Here is a 25,916-nt window from a genome sequence, read left to right on the forward strand (position 1 = left end):
GGGCCCTAGCTGCTAGCGAGAGGAAGCGGCGCGAGAGGGAGGGGGATGAGACGCTGACGGGCGATGCCCGGATGTCAGCGGGAGGGAGCGGCGCGCGGAGCTGGGCCACCTGGGCTGGGGAGAGAGGAGGGAAGCGCGGGTGCGTGGGGCGGGTTGGGTCGGATTCGGCCCAGCCGAGGGAGGGGGGAGTTTTCTCTTTTTCTTTTCTTTTTCTAATTCTAATTCCTTTCTTTTCCTTTTTTCTATTTTTGTTTCTTTTTGTTTCTTTTTCCTTTGAGACCAAAAATATTTTCTAAGTGATCTTGAGTGAGAAAATATAGTCTATGTGAGGTGCTCTAATTATTTCAAGTGTATGCACATGAGAAGGGGTTCTAAGGGTAGAGTTTAAGGGAGAAAAATAAAATAAGGGGGGGATTAGGAGGTTAGGGTTTCAAACCTTGGTTGGGATTTTGGGATGTTACAAACCTACCCCACTTAAAGGAATCTCGCCCTCGAGATTTAGACTGGATTTAAGAAAAGATAAGGGTATTCCCTCCTCAAGGAGTCCTCACTCTCCTAGGTAGCTTCCTCCTCTCCTTCTCTGCTCCACTGAACTTTACAGAGCTTCACCTCTGAGGTGCGGGTCTTTCTGACTGCTGAATCAAGAATCTTCACTAGCTTTTCACGGTACTGAAGGTCTTTCTGAATCTGCACTGTCTCTTCTTCGAGGTGACTTTCTGGTGCTTGCAGGCATTTGCGGAGCTGGGATACGTGAAACACATTGTGGATGTCGGACATGGATTCTGGTAATTCCAGACGGTATGCTGCGGGTCCTACCCTGCCAATGATGGGATAGGGACCTATGAATCGCGGTGCTAGCTTTCCTTTTACTTGGAACCTCCTGACACCACGCATTGGAGAAACCTTGAGGTAGACGAAGTCTCCTTCCTCAAATCGGAGTTCCCTTCGCCTGTTGTCCGCATAACTCTTCTGACGACTCTGAGCTTCAAGTAACCTTCTGCGGATCAGTGTAACTTTCTCTTCCGCCTCTTTGACAAAGGCAGGTCCTTCTAGTGCTTTTCCCCTACGTTGGACCACATGAGAGGGGTCTGGCATTTCCGTCCATACAGTGCTTTGAATGGCGACATCTTGATGCTGGCCTGATAGCTATTGTTGTATGAGAACTCTGCGTAGGGTAGACTGGATTCCCAACTTCTATCAAATGCTAGCACACATGCTCTTAATAGATCCTCGAGGACTTTGTTGACTCTTTCTATCTGCCCATCTATCTGAGGGTGATAAGCGGTGCTGAAATCTAGCTTGGTGCCCATAGCTTTCTGAAGGCTTGTCCAGAATTTGGATGTGAACTGGGTTCCCCTATCTGACACTATCTTTCTTGGGATGCCATGGAGTCTGACTATCTCCTTGAGATAAATCCGGGCAAGGGTGGCTCCTCCAAAGGTAGTTTTCACTGGGATGAAATGGGCTACCTTGGTGAGTGAAAGGGAATTAGGCTTACACCTAGTCCCTAATTAATTTTGGTGGTTGAATTGACCAACACAAATAATTGGACTAACTAGTTTGCCCAAGTGTATAGATTATACACGTGTAAAAGGTTCACACTCAGCCAATAAAAAGACCAAGTTTTGGATTCAACAAAGGAGCAAAGGGGCAACCGAAGGCACCCCTGGTCTGGCGCACCGGACTGTCCGGTGTGCCACCGGACATGTCCGGTGCACCAGGGGGACTCAGACTCAAACTCGCCACCTTCGGGAATTTTCAGAGGCGACTCGGCTATAATTCACCGGACTGTCCGGTGTACACCGGACATGTCCGGTGCTCCAAGGAAGGTCGGCCTCAGGAACTCGCCAGCCTCGGGTTTTCTCTCTCGCCGCTCCGCTATAATTCACCGGACTGTCCGGTGTGCACCGGACTGTCCGGTGTGCACCGGACTGTCCGGTGCAACCTCGGAGCAACGGCTACTTCGCGCCAACGGCTACCTGCAACGGCATTTAATGCGCGCGCAGTACGCGCAGGAGTCAGAATCGCCCATGCTGGTACACCGGACAGCAAACAGTACATGTCCGGTGTGCACCGGACACCCAGGCGGGCCCACAAGTCAGAAGCTCCAACGGTTAGAATCCAACGGCAGTGATGACGTGGCAGGGGGCACCGGACTGTCCGGTGTGCACCGGACTGTCCGGTGCGCCATCGAGCAGACAGCCTCCCAACGGCCACTTTTGGTGGTTGGGGCTATAAATACCCCAACCACCCCACCATTCATGGTATCCAAGTTCTCTACTTCCCAACTACTACAAGAGCTCTAGCATTCAATTCTAGACATACCAAAGAGATCAAATCCTCTCCATATTCCACACAACGCCCTAGTGACTAGAGAGAGAGATTTGCTTGTGTTCTTTCGAGCTCTTGCGCTTGGATTGCTTCCTTCTTTCTTGATTCTTTCTTGTGATCAAACACTCACTTGTAATTGAGGCAAGAGGCACCAATTGTGTGGTGGCCCTTGCGGTAAGTTTGATTCCCAAGTGATTTGAGAAGAGAAGCTCACTCGGTCCGGGGGATCGTTTGAGAGAGGGAAGGGTTGAAAGAGACCCGGCCTTTGTGGCCTCCTCAACGGGGAGTAGGTTTGCAAGAACCGAACCTCGGTAAAACAAATCCGTGTGTCACACTCTTCATTTGCTTGCGATTTGTTTTGTTCCTCTCTCTCGCGGACTCGTTTATAATTCTAACGCTAACCCGGCTTGTAGTTGTGATTATTTTGAGAATTTCAGTTTTGCCCTATTCACCCCCCCTCTAGGCGACTTTCAATTGGTATCAGAGCCCGGTGCTTCATTAGAGCCTAACCGCTCGAAGTGATGTCGGGAGATCACGCCAAGAAGGAGATGGAGATCGGCGAAAAGCCCACTACAAGCCACGGGAGCACTTCATCGGAAGAGTCCCGCACCAAGAGGAAGGAGAAGAAGAAGAGCTCCTCCAACAAAGGGAAGGAGAAGAAATCTTCTTCGCATCACAAAGAGAAGAAGGAGAGATCTTCCTCCCACAAGCCACATCGGAGAGGGGACAAGCACAAAAGGATGAGGAAAGTGGTCTACTACGAGACCGACACTTCATCAACATCGACCTCCGACTCCGATGCGCCCTCCGTAACTTCTAAACGCCAAGAGCGTAAGAAGTTTAGTAAGATCCCCCTACATTACCCTCGCATTTCTAAAAATGCACCTTTACTTTCCGTCCCATTAGGCAAACCACCAACTTTTGATGGTGAAGATTATGCTAGGTGGAGTGATTTAATGCGATTTCATCTAACCTCACTACACAAAAGTATATGGGATGTTGTTGAGTTTGGTGCACAGGTACCATCCGTAGGGGATAAAGACTATGATGAGGATGAGGTGGCCAAATCGAGCACTTCAACTCTCAAGCGACAACAATACTCCTCGCCTCTTTAAGTAGAGAGGAGTATAACAAAGTTCAAGGGTTGAAGAGCGCCAAGGAAGTTTGGGATGTGCTCAAAACCGCGCACGAAGGAGATGAGCTCACCAAAATCACCAAGCGGGAAACGATCGAGGGGGAGCTCGGTCGGTTCCGACTTCGCAAAGGGGAAGAGCCACAACACATGTACAACCGGCTCAAGACCTTGGTGAATCAAGTGCGCAACCTCGGGAGCGTAAAGTGGGATGACCACGAAGTGGTTAAGGTTATTCTAAGATCTCTTATTTTCCTTAACCCCACTCAAGTTCAATTAATTCGTGGTAATCCTAGATATACTAAAATGACCCCCGAGGAAGTTATCGGGAATTTTGTAAGTTTTGAGTGCATGATCGAAGGCTCGAGGAAGATCAACGAGCTTGATGATTCCACCACATCCGAAGCTCAACCCGTCGCATTCAAGGCGACGGAGGAAAAGAAGGAGGAATCTACACCAAGTCGACAACCAATAGACACCTCCAAGCTCGACAATGAGGAAATGGCGCTCGTCATCAAGAGCTTCCGCCAAATCCTCAAACAAAGGAGAGGGAAAGACTACAAGTCCCGCTCCAAGAAGGTTTGCTACAAGTGTGGTAAGCCCGGTCACTTTATAGCTAAATGTCCATTATCAAGTGACAGTGACAGGGATAACGACAAGAAGGGCAAGAGGAGAGAAAAGAAGAAGTACTACAAGAAAAGGGGCGGCGATGCTCATGTTTGTCGGGAATGGGATTCCGACGAAAGCTCTGGCGACTCCTCCGACGACGAGGACGCCGCCAACATCGCCGTCACCAAGGGACTCCTCTTCCCCAACGTCGGCCACAAATGCCTCATGGCAAAGGATGGCAAAAAGAAGGTAAAATCAAGATCCTCCACTAAATATGAATCCTCTAGTGATGATAATGTTAGTGATGAGGAAGATAACTTGCATTCTCTTTTTGCCAATCTTAACATGGAACAAAAAGAAAAATTAAATGAATTGATTAGTGCTATTCATGAAAAAGATGACCTTTTGGATTCCCAAGAGGATTTTCTAATTAAAGAAAACAAGAAACATGTTAAGGTTAAAAATGCTTATGCTCTAGAGGTAGAAAAATGTGAAAAATTGTCTAGTGAGCTAAGCACTTGCCATGAGACCATTAACAACCTTAGAAATGAAAATGCTAGATTAATTGCTAAGGTTGATTCTCATGTTTGTATTGATTCAGTTCCCGATCTTAGAAATGATAATGATGATTTGCTTGCTAAGATTAAGGAATTGAATGATTCTCTTGCTAGTCTTAGAGTAGAAAATGATAATTTGATTGCTAAGGCTAAAGATTTTGATGTTTGCAAAGTTACAATTTCCGATCTTAGAGATAAGAATGATATACTACATGCTAAGATTGTTGAACTTAATTCTTGCAAACCCTCTACATCTACCATTGAGCATGTCACTATTTGTACTAGATGTAGAGATATTAATGTTGATGCTATTCATGATCACATGATTTTAATTAAGCAACAAAATGATCATATAGCTAAACTAGATGCTAAAATTGCCGAGCACAACTTAGAAAATGAGAAATTTAAATTTGCTCGTAGCATGCTTTATAATGGGAGACGCCCTGGGATTAAGGATGGCATTGGCTTCCAAAAGGGAAACAATGACAAACTTAATGCCCCTCCTAAGAACTTGTCTAACTTTGTTAAGGGCAAGGCTCCCATGCCTCAGGATAACAAGGGCTACATTTTGTACCCTGCCGGCTATCCTGAGAGCAAAATTAGGAAAATTCATTCTAGGAAGTCTCACTCTGGCCCTAATCATGCTTTTATGTATAAGGGTGAGACATCTAGCTCTAGGCAACCAACCCGTGCCAAGTTGCCTAGAAAGAAAGCTCCCAATGCATCAAATGATCATGCCATTTCATTTAAAACTTTTGATGCTTCTTATGTGCTTACTAACAAATCCGGCAAGGTAGTTGCCAAGTTTGTTGGGGGCAAACACAAGGGTTCCAAGACTTGTGTTTGGGTACCCAAAGTTCTTGTGTCTAATGCCAAAGGACCCAAAACCGTTTGGGTACCTAAAGTCAAGAACTAAAATTGTTTTGTAGGTTTATGCATCCGGGGGCTCAAGTTGGATACTCGACAGCGGGTGCACAAACCACATGACAGGGGAGAAAAAGATGTTCTCCTCATATGAGAAAAACCAAGATCCCCAACGAGCTATCACATTCGGGGATGGAAATCAAGGTTTGGTCAAAGGATTGGGTAAAATTGCTATATCACCTGACCATACTATTTCCAATGTTTTTCTTGTTGATTCATTAGATTACAATTTGCTTTCCGTATCTCAATTATGTCAAATGGGCTACAACTGTCTATTCACTGATGTAGGTGTCACTGTCTTTAGAAGAAGTGATGATTCAATAGCATTTAAGGGAGTGTTAGAGGGTCAGCTATACTTAGTAGATTTTGATAGAGCTGAACTCGACACTTGCTTAATTGCTAAGACTAACATGGGTTGGCTCTGGCACCGCCGACTAGCCCATGTTGGAATGAAGAATCTTCATAAGCTTCTAAAGGGAGAACACATTTTAGGATTAACAAATGTTCATTTTGAGAAAGACAGGATTTGTAGCGCATGTCAAGCCGGGAAGCAAGTTGGAACCCAACATCCACACAAGAACATCATGACGACCGACAGGCCGCTTGAGCTACTCCACATGGATCTATTCGGCCCGATTGCTTACATAAGCATCGGCGGGAGTAAGTACTGTCTAGTTATTGTGGATGATTATTCTCGCTTCACTTGGGTATTCTTTTTACAGGAAAAATCTCAAACCCAAGAGACCTTAAAGGGATTCTTGAGACGGGCTCAAAATGAGTTCGGCTTAAGGATCAAGAAAATAAGAAGCGACAACGGGACGGAGTTCAAGAACTCTCAAATTGAAGGCTTTCTTGAGGAGGAGGGCATCAAGCATGAGTTCTCCTCTCCCTACACCCCTCAACAAAATGGTGTAGTGGAGAGGAAGAATCGAACTCTATTGGACATGGCAAGAACCATGCTTGATGAATACAAGACTTCGGATCGGTTTTGGGCCGAGGCGGTCAACACCGCTTGCTACGCCATCAACCGGTTGTATCTACACCGAATCCTCAAGAAGACATCCTATGAACTCCTAACCGGTAAAAAGCCAAATATTTCATATTTTAGAGTTTTTGGTAGCAAGTGCTTTATTCTTGTTAAGAGAAGTAGAAAATCTAAATTTGCTCCTAAAACTGTAGAAGGTTTTTTACTAGGATATGACTCAAACACAAGGGCATATAGAGTCTTTAACAAGTCCTCGGGACTTGTTGAAGTTTCTTGTGACGTTGTGTTTGACGAGACTAACGGCTCTCAAGTAGAGCAAGTTGATCTTGATGAGATAGGTGAAGAACAGGCACCATGCATAGCGCTAAGGAACATGTCCATTGGGGATGTGTGTCCTAAGGAATCCGAAGAGCCTCCACATGCACAAGATCAACCATCCTCCTCCACGCTAGCATCTCCACCGACTCAAAATGAGGATGAAGCTCAAGTTGATGAAGGAGAAGATCAAGCAAATGAGCCACCTCAAGATGACGGCAATGATCAAGGGGGAGATGCAAATGATCAAGACAAGGAGGATGAAGAGCAAAGGCCGCCACACCCAAGAGTCCACCAAGCAATCCAACGAGATCACCCCATTGACACCATCCTCGGTGACATTCGAAAGGGGGTAACTACTAGATCTCGTATTGCACATTTTTGTGAACATTACTCGTTTGTTTCCTCTATTGAGCCACACAGGGTAGAGGAAGCACTACAAGATTCGGATTGGGTGGTGGCAATGCAAGAGGAGCTCAACAACTTCACTAGAAATGAGGTATGGCATTTAGTTCCACGTCCTAACCAAAATGTTGTAGGAACCAAATGGGTCTTCCGCAACAAGCAAGATGAGCATGGTGTGGTGACAAGGAACAAAGCTCGACTTGTGGCCAAGGGATACTCCCAAGTCGAAGGTTTGGATTTCGGTGAAACCTATGCACCCGTAGCTAGGCTTGAGTCAATTCGCATATTATTAGCCTATGCTACTTACCATGGCTTTAAGCTTTATCAAATGGACGTGAAAAGTGCTTTCCTCAATGGACCAATCAAAGAAGAGGTCTATGTTGAGCAACCTCCCGGCTTTGAAGATAGTGAGTACCCTAACCATGTCTATAGGCTCTCTAAGGCGCTTTATGGGCTCAAGCAAGCCCCAAGAGCATGGTATGAATGCCTTAGAGATTTCCTTATTGCAAATGGCTTCAAAGTCGGAAAAGCCGATCCTACACTCTTTACTAAAACTCTTGAAAATGACTTGTTTGTATGCCAAATTTATGTTGATGATATTATATTTGGGTCTACTAACGAGTCTACATGTGAAGAGTTTAGTAGGATTATGACACAGAAATTCGAGATGTCTATGATGGGGGAGTTGAAGTATTTCTTAGGATTCCAAGTAAAGCAACTCCAAGAGGGCACCTTCATTAGCCAAACGAAGTACACTCAAGACATTCTAAACAAGTTTGGGATGAAGGATGCCAAGCCCATCAAGACTCCCATGGGAACAAATGGGCATCTCGACCTCGACACGGGAGGTAAGTCCGTGGATCAAAAGGTATATCGGTCGATGATTGGTTCATTGCTTTATTTATGTGCATATCGACCGGATATTATGCTTTCCGTTTGCATGTGTGCAAGATTCCAATCCGACCCTAAGGAATCCCACCTTACGGCCGTAAAACGAATCTTGAGATATTTGGCTTATACTCCTAAGTTTGGGCTTTGGTACCCTCGGGGATCCACATTTGATTTAATTGGTTATTCGGATGCCGATTGGGCGGGGTGTAAGATTAACAGGAAGAGCACATCGGGGACTTGCCAGTTCTTGGGAAGATCCTTGGTGTCATGGGCTTCAAGGAAACAAAATTCGGTCGCTCTTTCTACCGCCGAAGCCGAGTACATTGCCGCAGGCCATTGTTGCGCGCAACTACTTTGGATGAGGCAAACCCTGCGGGACTACGGTTACAAATTAACCAAAGTCCCTTTGCTATGTGACAATGAGAGTGCAATTAAAATGGCCGACAATCCCGTCGAGCATAGTCGCACTAAGCACATAGCCATTCGGTATCATTTTCTTAGGGATCACCAACAAAAGGGAGATATCGAGATTGCATACATTAATACTAAAGATCAATTAGCCGATATCTTTACCAAGCCTCTTGACGAACAAACTCTTACCAAACTTAGGCATGAGCTCAATATTCTTGATTCTAGAAATTTCTTTTGCTAGTTTGCACACATAGCACTCAAGTATACCTTTGATCATGTCTCTTTTATATATGCTATGACTAATGTGTTTTCAAGAGTATTTCAAACCAAGTCATAGGTATATTGAAAGGGAATTGGAGTCTTCGGCGAAGACAAAGGCTTCCACTCCGTAACTCATACTTCGCCATCACTCCAAGCAACTCTCTATTCTTTGGGGAGAAATGAGCATCAAAGAAAAGGACTTCGCCTTTGGGAGAGAGTAAGAGCCCAAAGCTAAAGGACCGGACTTCACCTTTGGTATAATCTTAACTCATTTATTTATGACCAAAGGGGAAGATAGCACTTTGAGGGCTCTAATGATTCCGTTTTTGGCGATTCATGCCAAAAAGGGGGAGAAATGAGCCCAAAGCAAAAGGACCGCACCACCACCAATTTCAAAAAACTTAGTGTTTTCCAAGAAGTATTTATCAATTGGTATCCTATTGTGTTCAAAAGGGGGAGAAAGTAGTATTTCAAAAATGATATATCAAAACCCTCTTGAACACTAAGAGGAGGATCTCCTTTAGGGGGAGTTTTGTTTAGTCAAAGGAAAAGCATTTGAAACAGGGGTTGAAAATTTCAAATCTTGAAAATGCTTTGCAAACTCTTATTCATTTACCTTTGACTATTTGCAAAAGATCCTTGAAATGGATTTACAAAAAGAATTTGCAAAAACAAAACATGTGGTGCAAACGTGGTCCTAAATGTTATATAAGAAAGAAACAATCCATGCATATCTTGTAAGTATTTATATTGGCTCAAATCCAAGCAACCTTTACACTTACATTATGCAAACTAGTTCAATTATGCACTTCTATATTTGCTTTGGATTGTGTTGGCATCAATCACCAAAAAGGGGGAGATTGAAAGGGAATTAGGCTTACACCTAGTCCCTAATTAATTTTGGTGGTTGAATTGACCAACACAAATAATTGGACTAACTAGTTTGCCCAAGTGTATAGATTATACAGGTGTAAAAGGTTCACACTCAGCCAATAAAAAGACCAAGTTTTGGATTCAACAAAGGAGCAAAGGGGCAACCGAAGGCACCCCTGGTCTAGCGCACCGGACTGTCCGGTGTGCCACCGGACATGTCCGGTGCACCAGGGGGACTCAGACTCAAACTCGCCACCTTCGGGAATTTTCAGAGGCGACTCGGCTATAATTCACCGGACTGTCCGGTGTACACCGGACATGTCCGGTGCTCCAAGGAAGGTCGGCCTCAGGAACTCGCCAGCCTCGGGTTTTCTCTCTCGCCGCTCCGCTATAATTCACCGGACTGTCCGGTGTGCACCGGACTGTCCGGTGCAACCTCGGAGCAACGGCTACTTCGCGCCAACGGCTACCTGCAACGGCATTTAATGCGCGCGCAGTACGCGCAGGAGTCAGAATCGCCCATGCTGGTACACCGGACAGCAAACAGTACATGTCCGGTGTGCACCGGACACCCAGGCGGGCCCACAAGTCAGAAGCTCCAACGGTCAGAATCCAACGGCAGTGATGACGTGGCAGGGGGCACCGGACTGTCCGGTGTGCACCGGACTGTCCGGTGCGCCATCGAGCAGACAGCCTCCCAACGGCCACTTTTGGTGGTTGGGGCTATAAATACCCCAACCACCCCACCATTCATGGTATCCAAGTTCTCTACTTCCCAACTACTACAAGAGCTCTAGCATTCAATTCTAGACATACCAAAGAGATCAAATCCTCTCCATATTCCACACAACGCCCTAGTGACTAGAGAGAGAGATTTGCTTGTGTTCTTTCGAGCTCTTGCGCTTGGATTGCTTCCTTCTTTCTTGATTCTTTCTTGTGATCAAACACTCACTTGTAATTGAGGCAAGAGGCACCAATTGTGTGGTGGCCCTTGCGGGAAGTTTGATTCCCAAGTGATTTGAGAAGAGAAGCTCACTCGGTCCGGGGGATCGTTTGAGAGAGGGAAGGGTTGAAAGAGACCCGGCCTTTGTGGCCTCCTCAACGGGGAGTAGGTTTGCAAGAACCGAACCTCGGTAAAACAAATCCGTGTGTCACACTCTTCATTTGCTTGCGATTTGTTTTGTTCCTCTCTCTCGCGGACTCGTTTATAATTCTAACGCTAACCCGGCTTGTAGTTGTGATTATTTTGAGAATTTCAGTTTCGCCCTATTCACCCCCCCTCTAGGCGACTTTCAGTGAGGCGATCTATTATTACCCAGATGGAATCATTCCCTTTTTGCGTCCGGGGCAGTCCGGTTACGAAGTCCATGCCTATTTCTTCCCACTTCCATTCAGGTATCGGGAGGGGTTGCAATAGGCCTGCAGATTTTTGGTGCTCGGCCTTCGTCCGTTGGCAGATGTCACATCGGGCCACATACTGAGCTATTTCTTTCTTCATCCCTCTCCACCAGTATCTGGTTTTGAGGTCTAGGTACATCTTGGTAGTTCCTGGGTGGATGGAGTAGGCCGAGTTGTGAGCTTCCTTGAGCAGGACTTCTCGGGCCTCCTCTTTTGGTACACACAGACGATTTTTTGAACCAAAGGACTCCTTGGTCATCTGTCCTGAGGTCCGGGAGTTGTTCCTTGCGGGCTTTCTCCACAAGTCTTGCTGTCTCCGAGTCTAGACGTTGAGCTTTGCATATGAGGTCTTCTAGCATTGGTTTGACTTCTAGACTGTCGCTGTTTCCCAGACACGCATTCAGTTGAGCTGATTCTTTCTTCCAATCTTCTAAAAAGTTGGTCCCCTTTATTCCGAATGGTTTTCGACTGAGGGCGTCTGCTACCACGTTGGCCTTCCCGGGGTGATAATGAATTTCCAGGTCATAATCCTTGATCAGCTCTAACCATCTTCGCTGACGGAGGTTGAGATCTGGTTGAGTGAATATATACCTCAGACTCTTGTGATCGGTGAAAATGTGACATTTGTTCCCGATTAGGTAATGCCTCCATATCATCAAGGCGTGCACTATGGCTGCCAATTCCAAATCATGGGTGGGGTAATTCTGTTCGTGTGGCTTGAGTAGGCGTGATGCATAAGCAATGACTTTCTCGTTTTGCATTAGCACACACCCTAAGCCTTGCCTCGAGGCATCACAGAAGACGACAAAATCTTGATGAATATCTGGTAGTGACAAAACAGGTGCTGTTGTGAGTTTCTCCTTTATGATCTGGAAACTTCCGTCATATTTTGGGGTCCACACAAATTTATGGTCTTTCTTGAGAAGTTCTATCATCGGTCTTGCTATGCTGGAGAATCCTTTGATGAAGCGGCGATAATACCCTGCCATTCCCAGAAAGCTCCAAACTTCACTAACGTTGGTCGACTGCCTCCATTTTGATACTACTTCCACCTTGGAAGGGTCCACTTCTATTCCTTCTGCGGTTAAGATATGCCCAAGGAAGGCTATCTTTTCCAACCAGAATTCACATTTACTGAGTTTAGCATAAAGTTGGTGTGCTCTGAGTTTTCCGAGGATGATCTGAAGGTGACGCTTATGGTCTTCGCGGTTCCTGGAGTAGATAAGGATGTCGTCAATGAAGACTACGACAAACTTATCTAGCTCTTCCATAAACACTTTGTTCATGAGGTTCATGAAAAAGGCGGGTGCGTTGGTCAGTCCGAACGACATCACTGTGAATTCATATTGCCCGTACCGGGTGTCTAATGCAGTCTTCTGGATGTCTGCTTCCTTGATCCTCAGTTGGTGGTAACCAGACCTTAGGTCTATCTTGGAGAAGTACTTGGCTCCTTGAAGCTGATCGAAGAGGTCATCGATCCGAGGCAGTGGATACTTGTTCTTGGTGGTGACTTCATTTAACGATCGGTAATCAATACACATCCTCATGCTTCCATCTTTCTTAGAGACGAACAGGACTGGTGCTTCCCAAGGGGATGAGCTGGGACGAATGTATCCCTTTTGCTGAAGATCTGCGATTTGAAGCTTCAGTTCTGCTAACTCGGTCGGAGCCATGCGGTATGGTCTCTTCGCGATGGGTGCCGTTCCAGGGATCAGATCTTTGTAGAACTCCACTTCTCTTTCTGGTGGCATTCCCGGTAACTCTTTTGGAAACACATCCATGAATTCTTCTACCACTGATATACTTTCTGTTGCTAGATTGAACATCATTGGGTCACTGGCGGGTGGCTGTGCCTGACAAGAGACTGACTTTCCCTGCTGGTCGGTGAGGAGGATTGTCTTGTCTGCGCAACTGATGATGCCTTTGTGTTTGGTTAACCAATCCATCCCTAAGATCACATCAATTCCTTTGGATGGAAAGATGGTTAAGTCTGCCAAGAATACTACCCCACTTAAAAGGATTCTGACTTGGGAGCATTTGAGCTGGCATAGAAGGTCGGACCCTGGGGTTCGGGTGACCAAGGGAATCTCTAGAGGAGTAGAGGGAATGCCATGCTTTTCCACAAAACTAGTGGCTATGAAAGAGTGGGATGCTCCAGAATCGAAAAGTACGGTAGCGGGAGTAAATTCAACAAGGAACTCACCGAGCACTACTCCCGGAGCTTGCTGAGCCTCCTGGGCATCGACGTGATTCACTCGTGTCCTTCCTTGGTACAGGGTCTTGTTCTGCTGGCTGACGGAGGAGGGCGCCTTGGGGGCGGATGCCGAGGTATTCTTGGGGCCATTCACTGAGTTGGAGTAGGCGGGTCCTGGTGGCTTCAGCTGCGGACAGTTGTTCTTGAAGTGACTGGGATCACCGCAGTGCCAACATGCATTCGCCGGGGGTTGGTTGCTTGCCATTAAGGGGGTATGGAAAGAGCTCTGACTCTACTGGCTGAACCGCGACGGGGTGGGTCCAGCTAGTCTACTGAAGTTTGGCCCCTTGGGTGGGAATCCAAATGATCGAGTCTTCTGGTGCCGGTCCTGCTGCTGTGTCCGGAGAACCTGGAACTTTCTTTTGAGGTGCCCTTTTTCTTCCTCCTTTGCCCTTTCAACTTGCATGGCTTTGTTGGAAAGGTGAGAGAAATTGAGGAAGTCTTGGCTAGCCAGAATTGTATTGAGTTCTGGCCTGAGTCCCTTCAGGAAACGGGCCATCTTCTTGCCCTCGGTACTGACATCATCTAGCGCGTAGCGGGCTAACTCTGTGAACTTGTGCACATATTCGCTGACAGATCTTCCGTCTTGAGTCAATTCTCGGAACTCGTCCTCCTTAAGCTGTACAAGTCCTTGGGGCACATGGTGCTCCCGGAAAGCTGCTTCAAATTCCGCCCAGGTAGCATCTCTGATGGTGACGTTGAAGGTGTCCCACCAGGCTAAGGCCATCCCGGAAAGTTGGTGGGCAGCCAGTTGAACACGCTGATTTTCTGGGCAACCAATGGCTTCCAGCTTTCTTTTGATCGTGCGCATCCAATCGTATGCATCGAGGGGGTTGCTTGATCCGGCGAACGTGGGAGGTTTGAGTCTCAAGAAATCCCCCATTCTGTCTTGCGGTCTTCCACCATTTGGCCGTTGATTTTCCAGACTTCGAGTGAGGACCTCGATGAGTCGGGTTTGATTGGCTAGAACTTGGGCTAGGTCTAAGGGTAGTTGTGGAGGTGCGGGGAGGTGGGTTTCACTTTCCTCTCTAATGGCTTCCCCTTCAGCTCTTAGGGGAAACCCTGCTCCAATCCCGGAGGCGGTAGGCGTGGTTTTATCCAAAGCCATCTACCAGGGAAGAGAGTCACTATTATGCACATGCAAATTGTTTTCAACCAAGTTATTTTATTCATTACACCAGCACATTACAAGCATAAGACTACTACAGGTGGAACTACACGTGAGCGTTCCTCGAGGTGCTACCGAACTCTTTCTCTAAGGTATCCCCAAATTCCTTGAGAAGATCATCAAGGCTTGCTAGGGATATATCCTCGGCGTCGGACCAATCATCTATTCTAGGGGGAGGTGGGGCTGGAGGGGTCTTCTTCTTCTCTGTTTGGCATCCTTGGTTGGTGGTCTTCTTCTGGATTTTCTTCTTGGGAGCGAGCTTCCTTAGCTTCTTGTCATAGTCCATCTTTAAGGTTCGATAGGCCTCACGGGTGTTGGCTTCCTCGCCTTCTGCTATGTCGAGACTCTCCTGGAGAGATGCCTTCTCTTGCTTAAGCTCTTTGACCTGCTGCTCTAGGCTTTCCACTCGGGAGTTTAGGTGGGTGCAGTGGGAGGAGAGATCATCGTAGTGGTTGTCGAGGGTGTGGAGGTATCCGGCCATGTAGACGATGGTGGGGTCATCTTCTGTGGGGTCTCCTCCTGACAGAGCCTGGAGTCTTTTCCTCCAGGTGGGGGTATTTTTGTTGCTGGGCGGAAAATATCGAAGGGGGGTCTCAGAGATCTCTCGGCTGTAGTTTTGGCACAGCTGTTTAAGGGCTTTTCGGGCAACACCCTGGCAAGTGTCTGGAAAGCGGTGCCCGATGAAGGTGATTTGGAAGGGAGGGTGGTTTGGCTAGTTTCGGCTTTCTCCCAGGTAGACTGCCATAGAGCATTTTTCTAATCCAATTTTGCGGTATTCCTTCCAGACATATTCGGGCTTCTTGCAGATCCCCATGCGTAGCGCGCAACTTCGTAGAAGGTGAGGAAAGCCTTCCTCCTCTGAGCAATAGGATGTCCTAATAATCCAGGGGCCTTCCATCTGGTAGAAGAAAAGAAGGGTTTGTTAATATCGGGGAAAGGAGGGAGAGTGTTTCTTGGGGGTAAGAGGTGTTTTTCTTGTTAGGGCAACTTTTAAGGTCAGGGCTGTGGTCTACAGCCAGTCCTATAGGCTTTGATACCACCTGAAGCGTCCCGGTTCTTTGGGACTCAAATGTGATACAATTACTAGTCCCAGGAGGCTAGTAACCACATTCATTACTTCAAATAGTTACAGAGTCTGAATAAAGTCATTACAATACCGGGGATACAAGCTCGAGAGTGAGCCGAAAAACATAAAGCGCAGTGGAAGATAAAATAGCCCAGGCCACAGGCAGAACTGGGTGAAGACACAGCCCCATCAATCAAGCATAGCAGAAAAGAAGTCTTCAGCTGCTGAAAAACATAAATAAATCTGGGTGAATACACTAGGTATTCCGCAAGCCCACCCGGCTCCCGTAAAGAGAAAGTGACCTATAATGTACATGCTTTATATGGTGGAGTTGAAGTCACTCATACTTTTTCAGAGAAAAGCAGTACTCATTGTTGAAGGTTTTTCCAAAGACATTAGAAATAACACTTGCTTGACCACCACTAAGCTTCCCGCTCCCATGGCACCACTTTCTTTCCAGAACATACACACACATTTCCATGTTCCCGATTATAGTAGAAAACACTAATTGTCATACCATACCAGACTCGTCCATACCAGTGGACACGGACTATTCGAATAGGTTTAGACTCTGCGCAGAGGGGTACACTTTACCCACTAGTCCGGCTCTGCGATCTCATGGACAATGAGATCCGAATCTGAAACTCTTTCCTTCCTTGCACGTCCTAACCTTAACGGTTATACCGGAAGGAGTCAGGCCACCGCCATGTCCAAACCGGACAAAACTTTCCCCCTCCTTATCCTCCCGGTGCTCCCCAGCCTTCATAACCCTGGGGTTGGACCGTACGAGTTCAGATCGAGTGGCTGCCCACACAGCCTCGAGTGGTTGTACTTTTTGTGAGTACAGGTAATGAAAGATGACAAACCGGTCCTTATACGAGAGGACAATCCTTCTGCTCACGCCTAAACCAACTGAGCCAACACCTTAGGCCCTCCCCTAAACCAGGGAGTCCCTGATCATCCTGCTCACCAGGTGAAGAGGGTGAATACCCTTCATCGCACACTTTTGGAAAACATGTCACTTGTACCCTCTTTACTTGCCCCATATCTTTTTAATCAAAGTAATAGTTAATGCGGGCTCTCTCATGCTCACCTCACCATGCAATTTGATTCCCATCCCATAATCCAGGCTTAGGCAGTGGTAGAGAGAAATAGGTAAATAATGCATCAAGGGAAGGATGAACTTGCCTTCGTCGAAGCTTTCCTGGCACAAGAGGTTTATCTTGGAGGGGTCGGGTTCTTGCCCTTCTTCCGGAGCTATAAGTTTCGGAGGATCGGATTCCTCTTCCGCTAAGCAAACACAGATAATAACAATACATCAAACATAGTGACTTTTGTGGGGTGTGCAAGTTCTTACACTTTATTTTTTTTGTGCCCTATAATTTATTTAGATTATTTTTGGTGCATAAAATATTAGCATCTAAATAAATATGTGAAAATGGGAAAAAGAAAAGAGAAAAGAAAAAGGAAAAGAGATTTCTAGCCAGCTGGGCCGGGGGGGATTTCGGCCCAGCAGGCGCGAGCGCGCGCGGGCGGGCGCGCTTGCGGCCCAGTTGGCCCAGTCGCATGGGGCGACGGCGGGGGACGGCGCCGTGGCGCGGGCCCGCACGCCAGGGAGAGGGAGGGGCGGACGACGTTAACGGCACGGAGGAAGGGGGGGCTCGACCGGGGTCCGGCCGACGGCGAGTCCCGCGGCGGTTCTCCGTCGTGGGTCTGGTTCTTTGGCGGGGAGGCGGTGGCGAAGCACGGGCGGGTGATGGGGGTCACGGGGGTGGGGCGAATTGGACCGGTGGTGGCCTATGGCGGCCGGTCCGTGGCACGGCGGCGAGTGCCTGCGGCGGTGATGCCACCGGTGAGGTTGCCGGCTGATAGTCTCCTAGAGGGGGGGTGAATAGGGCGAGACTGAAATTTACAAATATAAACACAACTACAAGCCGGGTTAGCGTTAGAAATAAAAACGAGTCCGCGAGAGAGGGCGCAAAACAAATCGCAAGCGAATAATGAAGTGAGACACACGGATTTGTTTTACCGAGGTTCGGTTCTCGCGAACCTACTCCCCGTTGAGGAGGCCACAAAGGCCGGGTCTCTTTCAACCCTTCCCTCTCTCAAACGGTCCCTCAGACCGAGTGAGCTTCTCTTCTCAAATCAAAGCCGGGAACAAAACTTCCCCGCAAGGGCCACCACACAATTGGTGCCTCTTGCCTTGATTACAATGGAGTTTTGATGACAAGAACAAGTGAGAAAGAAAAGAAGCAATCCAAGCGCAAGAGCTCGAAAGAACACAAGCAAATCACTCTCTCTAGTCACTATGGCGTATGTGGAATTTTGGAGAGGATTTGATCTCTTTTGTGTGTCTAGAATTAAATGCTAGAGCTCTTGTAAGTGGTTGAGAAGTGGAAAACTTGGATGCAATGAATGGTGGGGTGGTTGGGGTATTTATAGCCCCAACCACCAAATGTGGCCGTTGGGAGGCTGTCTGTTCGATGGCGCACCGGACAGTCCGGTGCCCCCTGCCACGTCATCACTGCCGTTGGATTCTGACCGTTGGAGCTTCTGACTTGTGGGCCCGCCTGGGTGTCCGGTGCACACCGGACATCTACAGTTCCTTGTCCGGTGTGCCAGTATGGGCACGCCTGCCATCTGCGCGCGCTGCGCGCGCATTTAATGCACCGCAGGGAGCCGTTGGCGCGGAGGTAGCCGTTGCCCCGGAGTCGCACCGGACAGTCCGGTGCACACCGGACAGTCCGGTGAATTATAGTGGACTAGCCGTTGGGGTTTCCCGAAGCTGGCGAGTTCCTGAGGCCGACCTCCCTTGGCGCACCGGACACTGTCCGGTGTACACCGGACAGTCCGGTGAATTATAGCCGAGTCGCCCTTGGAAATTCCCGAAGGTGACGAGTTTGAGTCTAAGTCCCCCTGGTGCACCGGACATGTCCGGTGGCACACCGGACAGTCCGGTGCGCCAGACCATGGGTGCCTTCGGTTGCCCCTTTGCTCCTTTGTTGAATCCAAAACTTGGTCTTTTTATTGGCTGAGTGTGAACCTTTTACACCTGTATAATCTATACACTTTGGCAAACTAGTTAGTCCAATTATTCGTGTTGGCCAATTCAACTACCAAAATTAATTAGGGACTAGGTGTAAGCCTAATTCCCTTTCACCGGCCACAATAGAGGGGGAAAGTGGCGCCTTGCGACCGTGAGAGTGTGGCGGAGCTTCGGGCATAGTTTAATTGGACAGAGAATCGCTAGAGAGGGGGAAGGGAGCTCACCGGAGCGATGAAGGGAGCACGGCGGCGCTAGCTCGAATGGCTCGGGGGAGGAGGCAATGGAGGTGGCCGGAGCTGTGTGGTGAAGACAGGCTCGGGCGGGTCCTTTTATAGGCGCTCGAGGGAGGGAGGGGGATGGAGGAGACGGCGAGCACCAGCGAGCTCGCCATGATGGCGGGAATGGCGCTAACGCCGATTGAGATGGCTCGGGCAGGCGGGGGCGAGGGGACGGCTCGAGCACAGTGGCGGGGTTGTTGCGGAGGTTGGGCGAGCATTAATGGCGAGGCGATGAGGCGAGGGGGGCTCGACGGCGGATGCGCCGGTGAGGGATGGGCGAAAGGGACGAAGCTGACAGGTGGGCCCTGGCTGCCAGCGAGAGGAAGCGGCGCGAGAGGGAGGGGGATGAGATGCTGACGGGCGGGGCCCGGATGTCAGCGGGAGGAAGCGGCGCGCGGAGCTGGGCCGCCTGGGCCGGGGAGAGAGGAGGGAAGCGCGGGTGTGTGGGGCGGGTTGGGCCGGATTCGGCCCAGCCGAGGGAGGGGGGAGTTTTCTCTTTTTCTTTTCTTTTTCTAATTCTAATTCCTTTCTTTTCCTTTTTTTCTATTTTGTTTCTTTTTGTTTCTTTTTCCTTTAAGACCAAAAATATTTTCTAAGTGATCTTGAGTGAGAAAATATAGTCTATGTGAGGTGCTCTAATTATTTCAAGTGTATGCACATGAGAAGGGGTTCTAAGGGTAGAGTTTAAGGGAGAACAATAAAATAAGGGGGGGATTAGGAGGTTAGGGTTTCAAACCTTGGTTGGGATTTTGGGATGTTACAGCACTTGGGCCAAATGATCTAAATATTTCAGTTGAAACTTGTAGTGCTAGGTCAATCAGTTAAATTATGGACCCGTAGATAACTCTGTGAAGTTGCAGTGCTGCATTTGAAGTTGCATATTAAGGGGGTTGGTGATAGGTTGTATTTAGTATTGCTCTTGACATTCAGAAAATTGGCTCTAGTGACTTCAGATTGTTGTACTGTATCAAGATTCTCTACATTTCTATTTGCCACAGAAGTAACATAGTCATTAGTAGCAGGAGCTAATGTTACCTTGCTTTCATCATCATGGATTCTGAAAATAAAGGAAAATAAAAGAAGAATGAACGTGCTTATGCACAATTGCAATCATTGATGCAGAAATTGGATGCTCAATTTTTTACAGATGGTCCTGATATTTGGAGGTATATTTTAGGCTCTCTGTTCTATAAGCTAGCAAAATCTTATTGATCATCTTAGCACCAATCCAATCAGGCCCATGTGCATATGTTTTTTTTCTGGAGAACTATCAGAAGAGCTTGATTTTGTAAAAGAGATAATTACATAAATGCATTGATGTCTATATAACAAGGAAACCATGTGTCGACTCAAAACTTCTCTGCTTCTCCACCAATAATTCATAGTGCGTATGTGTTATTTTTCTAAAGAACTATCAACAGTCTGAAGAATTGTCATGAGAGCTTAAAGTTTGTAAAAAGTTGATCATTACAGTGATGCATTGACGTGCGTGTGTATACCAAATAATTCATCTTTTGACTCAAAAAATCCCTACTTCTCCACCAATGCAATGCAAGGATTCCTATCGGTATCTCTCGAACATGTATGAAAATATATCAAACAAATTTTACTTCACATCGACCAAACGAGTTAAAATTAATTAGCTAATAACCTTATAACATACTCTGCTCTAAAAATTTAGGGTTAATCACCAAACCACACACAATTTAATGTTTACAAATAAACAAAAAAATATATTGGTAAGCTAGACGCTGCTCTCCACGCCCCTCTTTCCCGCTTTGTGGCAACGCACAAGCAGATACCTAGTATTTATATATGTCTTTAGTCAGAGTTTTAGAAAATAATTAATCAAGACACGAGATTTGTATTGTTTGGGGGAAAGAGTGGGACGGAGGGAGTACCTGAAGCTGAAATGCTCCTTCATCGTCCAGAGACCAGATGACCTGCAGCTTTCTTTCGGACTCAACGGAACGGAGCCTTCCCCACCTTCTCGGTAGGCAATCATGTTGCAAGCTGAGATGCAGACAAAGCAGCCTTAACTAAAGACGAAAAGGATTAACTGAGCAGTTGTAGTAGTATGTGAAAGGGAATTAGGCTTACACCTAGTTCCTAAATAATTTTGGTGGTTGAATTGTCCAACACAAATAATTGGACTAACTAGTTTGCTCTAGTGTACAAGTTATACAGGTGCCAAAGGTTCACACTTAGCCAATAAAAAGACCAAGTATTGGGTTCAACAAAAGAGCAAAGGGGCAACCGAAGGCACCTCTGGTCTGGCGCACCGGACTGTCCGGTGCACCAGAGGACTTCAACTCAAACTCGTCACCTTCGGGAAATTCCAGAGGCGACTCCGCTATAATTCACCGGACTGTCCGGTGTACACCGGACAGTGTCCGGTGCTCCAAGGTAGAGCGGCCTCAGGAACTCGCCAGCTTCGGGAAACTGCAACGGCTGCTCCGCTATAATTCACCGGACATGTCCGGTGTACACCGGACTGTCCGGTGTAACTGCGGGGCAACGGCTACTTCGCGCCAACGGTCACCTGCAACAGCAAATTAATGCGCGCCAGAGCGCGCAGAAGTCAGGCACGCGCGTAGTGCCGCACCGGACACTCTACAGTACATGTCCGGTGCGCCACCGGACATCCAGGCGGGCCCAGAAGTCAGAGCTCCAACGGTCGGAACCCAACAACTTTGGTGACGTGGCTGTCGCACCGGACTGTCTGGTGTGCACCGGACTGTCCGGTGCACCATACGACAGACAGCCTGCACCAAACGACTAGTTTGGTGGTTGGGGCTATAAATACCCCCAACCACCCCCTATTCAAGTCATCCAAGTTTTCCACTTCTCAACTACTTATAAGAGCTCTAGCATTCAATTCTAGACACACCAAAGTGATCAAATCCTCTCCAAACTCCACACAACACCCTAGTGATTAGTGAGAGAGATTTGCTTGTGTTCCTTCGAGCTCTTGCGCTTGGATTGCTTTCTTCTTTCTTGATTCTTTCTTGCGATCAAACTCACTTGTAATTGAGGCAAGAGACACCAATCTTGTGGTGGTCCTTGTAGGAACTTTGTGTTCCAAGTGATTGAGAAGAGAAAGCTCACTCGGTCCGAGGGACCGGTTGAGAGAGGGTAAGGGTTGAAAGAGACCCGGCCTTTGTGGCCTCCTCAACGGGGAGTAGGTTTGAGAGAACCGAACCTTGGTAAAACAAATCCGTGTGTCTCACTTCACTATTCGCTTGCGATTTGTTTTGCACCCTCTCTCGCCGACTCTATTATATTTCTAACGCTAACCCGGCTTGTAGTTGTGTTTATATTTGTAAATTTCAGTTTCGCCCTATTCACCCCCCTCTAGGCGACTTTCAATTGGTATCAGAGCCCGGTGCTTCATTAGAGCCTAACCGCTCGAAGTGATGTCGGGAGATCACGCCAAGAAGGAGATGGAGACTGGCGACAAGCCCACTACGAGTCACGGGAGCACTTCATCGGAAGAGTCCCGCACCAAGAGGAAGGAGAAGAAGAAGGACTCCTCCAAAGGGAAGAAGTCTTCTTCACACTCCAAAGGGAAGGAGAAGAAATCCTCTTCTCACCACAAAGAGAAGAAGGAGAAATCTTCTTCCCACAAGCCGCATCGGAGTGGGGACAAGAAGAAGAGGATGAGGAAGGTGGTCTACTACGAGACCGATTCTTCATCAACATCCACATCCGGCTCCGACGCGGCATCCGTCACTTCTAAGCGCCAAGAGCGTAAGAAGTATAGTAAGATCCCCCTACGCTACCCTCGCATTCCTAAACATACACCCTTACTTTTCGTCCCATTAAGCAAACCACCAACGTTTGATGGTGAAGATTATGCTATGTGGAGTGATTTAATGTGATTTCATCTAACCTCACTCCACAAAAGTATATGGGATGTTGTTGAGTTTGGTGTACAGGTACCAACCGTAGGGGATGAAGACTATGATGAGGACGAGGTGGCCCAAATCGAGCACTTCAACTCTCAAGCTACAACCATACTCCTCGCCTCTCTAAGTAAGGAGGAATACAACAAGGTGCAAGGGTTGAAGAATGCAAAGGAGATTTGGGACTTACTCAAGACCGCGCATGAGGGTGATGAACTCACCAAAATCACCAAGCGGGAAACGATCGAGGGGGAGCTCGGTCGCTTTCGTCTTCGCCAAGGGGAGGAGCCACAAGATATGTACAACCAGCTCAAAACCTTGGTGAACCAAGTGCGCAACCTTGGGAGCAAGAAATGGGATGACCACGAAGTGGTTAAGGTTATTTTAAGATCACTTATTTTCCTTAACCCTACTCAAGTACAATTAATTCGTGGCAACCCAAGATATACACTAATGACTCCCGAGGAAGTTATCGGGAATTTTGTGAGCTTTGAATGTATGATCAAGGGCTCAAAGAAGATCAATGAGCTTGATGATCCCTCCACGTCCAAAGCACAACCGGTGGCTTTTAAGGCGACGGAGGAGAAGAAGGAGGAATCTACACCGAGTAGACAACCAATTGACGCCTCCAAGCTCGACAATGAGGAGATGGCTTTAATCATCAAAAGCTTTCGCCAAATCCTCAAGCAACGAAAGGGGAAGGATTACAAATCCCGTTCCAAGAAGGTTTGCTACAAGTGTGGTAAGCCCGGTCACTTTATTGCTAAATGTCCATTATCAAGTGACAGTGATAGGGATAACGACAAGAAGGGCAAGAGGAGAGAAAAGAAGAGGTACCACAAGAAGAGGGGAGGCGATGCCCACGTGTGCCGCGAGTGGGACTCCGACGAAAGCTCCACCGAGTCCTCCTCCGACGAGGACGCCGCCAACATCGCCGTCACCAAGGGACTCCTCTTCCCCAACATCGGCCACAAGTGCCTCATGGCAAAGGACGGAAAAAAGAAGAAGGTTAAATCTAAATCCTCCACTAGATATGAGTCTTCTAGTGATGAAAATGCTAGTGATGAGGAGGATAACTTGCGTACCCTTTTTGCCAACCTTAACATGGAACAAAAGGAAAAATTAAATGAATTAATTAGTGCTATTCATGAAAAAGATGACCTTTTGGATTCCCAAGAGGACTTCCTAATTAAGGAAAACAAGAAACATGTTAAGGTTAAAAATGCTTATGCTCTAGAAATAGAAAAATGTCAAAAACTATCTAGTGAGCTAAGCACTTGCCATGACACTATTACCAACCTTAGAAATGAAAATGCTAAATTAATTGCTAAGGTTGATTCAAATGTTTGTAATGTTTCAATTCCAAATCTTAGAAATGATAATGATGATTTGCTTGCTAAGATTGAGGAATTGAATGTATCTCTTGCTAGCCTTAGAGTAGAAAATGAAAATTTGATTGCTAAGGCTAAAGATTTTGATGTTTGCAATGTTACTATTTCCAACCTTAGAAGTGAGAATGATATATTACATGCTAAGGTTGTAGAATTAAAATCTTGCAAACCCTCTACATCTAATGTTGAGCATGTTTCTATTTGTGATAGATGTAGAGATGTTGATATTGATGCTATTCATGATCATGTGGCTTTAATTAAACAACAAAATGATCATATAGCAAAATTAGATGCTAAGATTGCCGAGCATAACTTAGAAAATGAAAAGTTTAAATTTGCTAGAAGTATGCTCTATAATGGGAGACGCCCTGGCATCAAGGATGGCATTGGCTACCAAAGGGGAGACAATGTCAAACTTAGTGCCCTTCCTAAAAGATTGTCTAATTTTGTTAAGGGCAAGGCTCCCATGCCTCAGGATAACAAGGGTTACATTTTGTACCCTGTCGGTTATCCCGAGAGCAAAATTAGGAGAACTCATTCTAGGAAGTCTCACTCTGGCCCTAATCATGCTTTTATGTATAAGGGTGAGACATCTAGCTCTAGGCAACCAACCCGTGCCAAGTTGCCTAAGAAGAAAACTCCTAATGCATCAAATGATCATGACATTTCATTCAAAACTTTTGATGCATCTTATGTTTTGACTAACAAATCCGGCAAGGTAGTTGCCAAGTTTGTTGGGGGCAAACACAAGGGCTCCAAGACTTGTGTTTGGGTACCTAAAGTTCTTGTTTCTAATGCCAAAGGACCCAAAACCGTTTGGGTACCTAAAGTCAAGAACTAAACTTGTTTTGTAGGTTTATGCATCTGGGGGCTCAAGTTGGATCATTGATAGCGGGTGCACAAACCACATGACGGGGGAGAAAAGGATGTTCTCCTCCTATGAGAAAAATCAAGATCCCCAACGAGCTATCACATTCGGGGATGGAAACCAAGGTTTGGTCAAAGGTTTGGGTAAAATTGCTATATCTCCTGACCACTCCATTTCTAATGTTTTTCTTGTTGATTCATTAGATTACAATTTGCTTTCCGTATCTCAATTATGTCAAATGGGCTACAACTGTCTATTTACTGATGTAGGTGTCACTGTCTTTAGAAGGAGTGATGATTCAATAGCATTTAAGGGAGTGTTAGAGGGTCAGCTATACTTGGTAGATTTTGATAGAGCTGAACTCGACACTTGCTTAATTGCTAAGACTAACATGGGTTGGCTCTGGCACCGCCGACTAGCTCATGTTGGAATGAAGAATCTTCATAAGCTTCTAAAGGGAGAGCACATTTTAGGACTAACAAATGTTCATTTTGAGAAAGACAGGATTTGTAGCGCATGCCAAGCCGGGAAGCAAGTTGGCACCCATCATCCACACAAGAACATCATGACAAGTGACAGGCCACTGGAGCTCCTACACATGGATTTATTCGGCCCGATCGCTTACATAAGCATCGGCGGGAGTAAGTACTGTCTAGTTATTGTGGATGATTATTCTCGCTTCACTTGGGTGTTCTTTTTGCAGGAAAAATCTCATACCCAAGAGACCTTAAAGGGATTCTTGAGACGGGCTCAAAACGAGTTCGGCTTAAGGATCAAGAAAATTAGAAGTGACAATGGGACGGAGTTCAAGAACTCTCAAATCGAAGGCTTCCTTGAGGAGGAGGGCA

This window comes from Zea mays, chromosome 9 (assembly GCF_902167145.1).
Source record: "Zea mays cultivar B73 chromosome 9, Zm-B73-REFERENCE-NAM-5.0, whole genome shotgun sequence".
NCBI classification, from domain to species: domain Eukaryota; kingdom Viridiplantae; phylum Streptophyta; class Magnoliopsida; order Poales; family Poaceae; genus Zea; species Zea mays.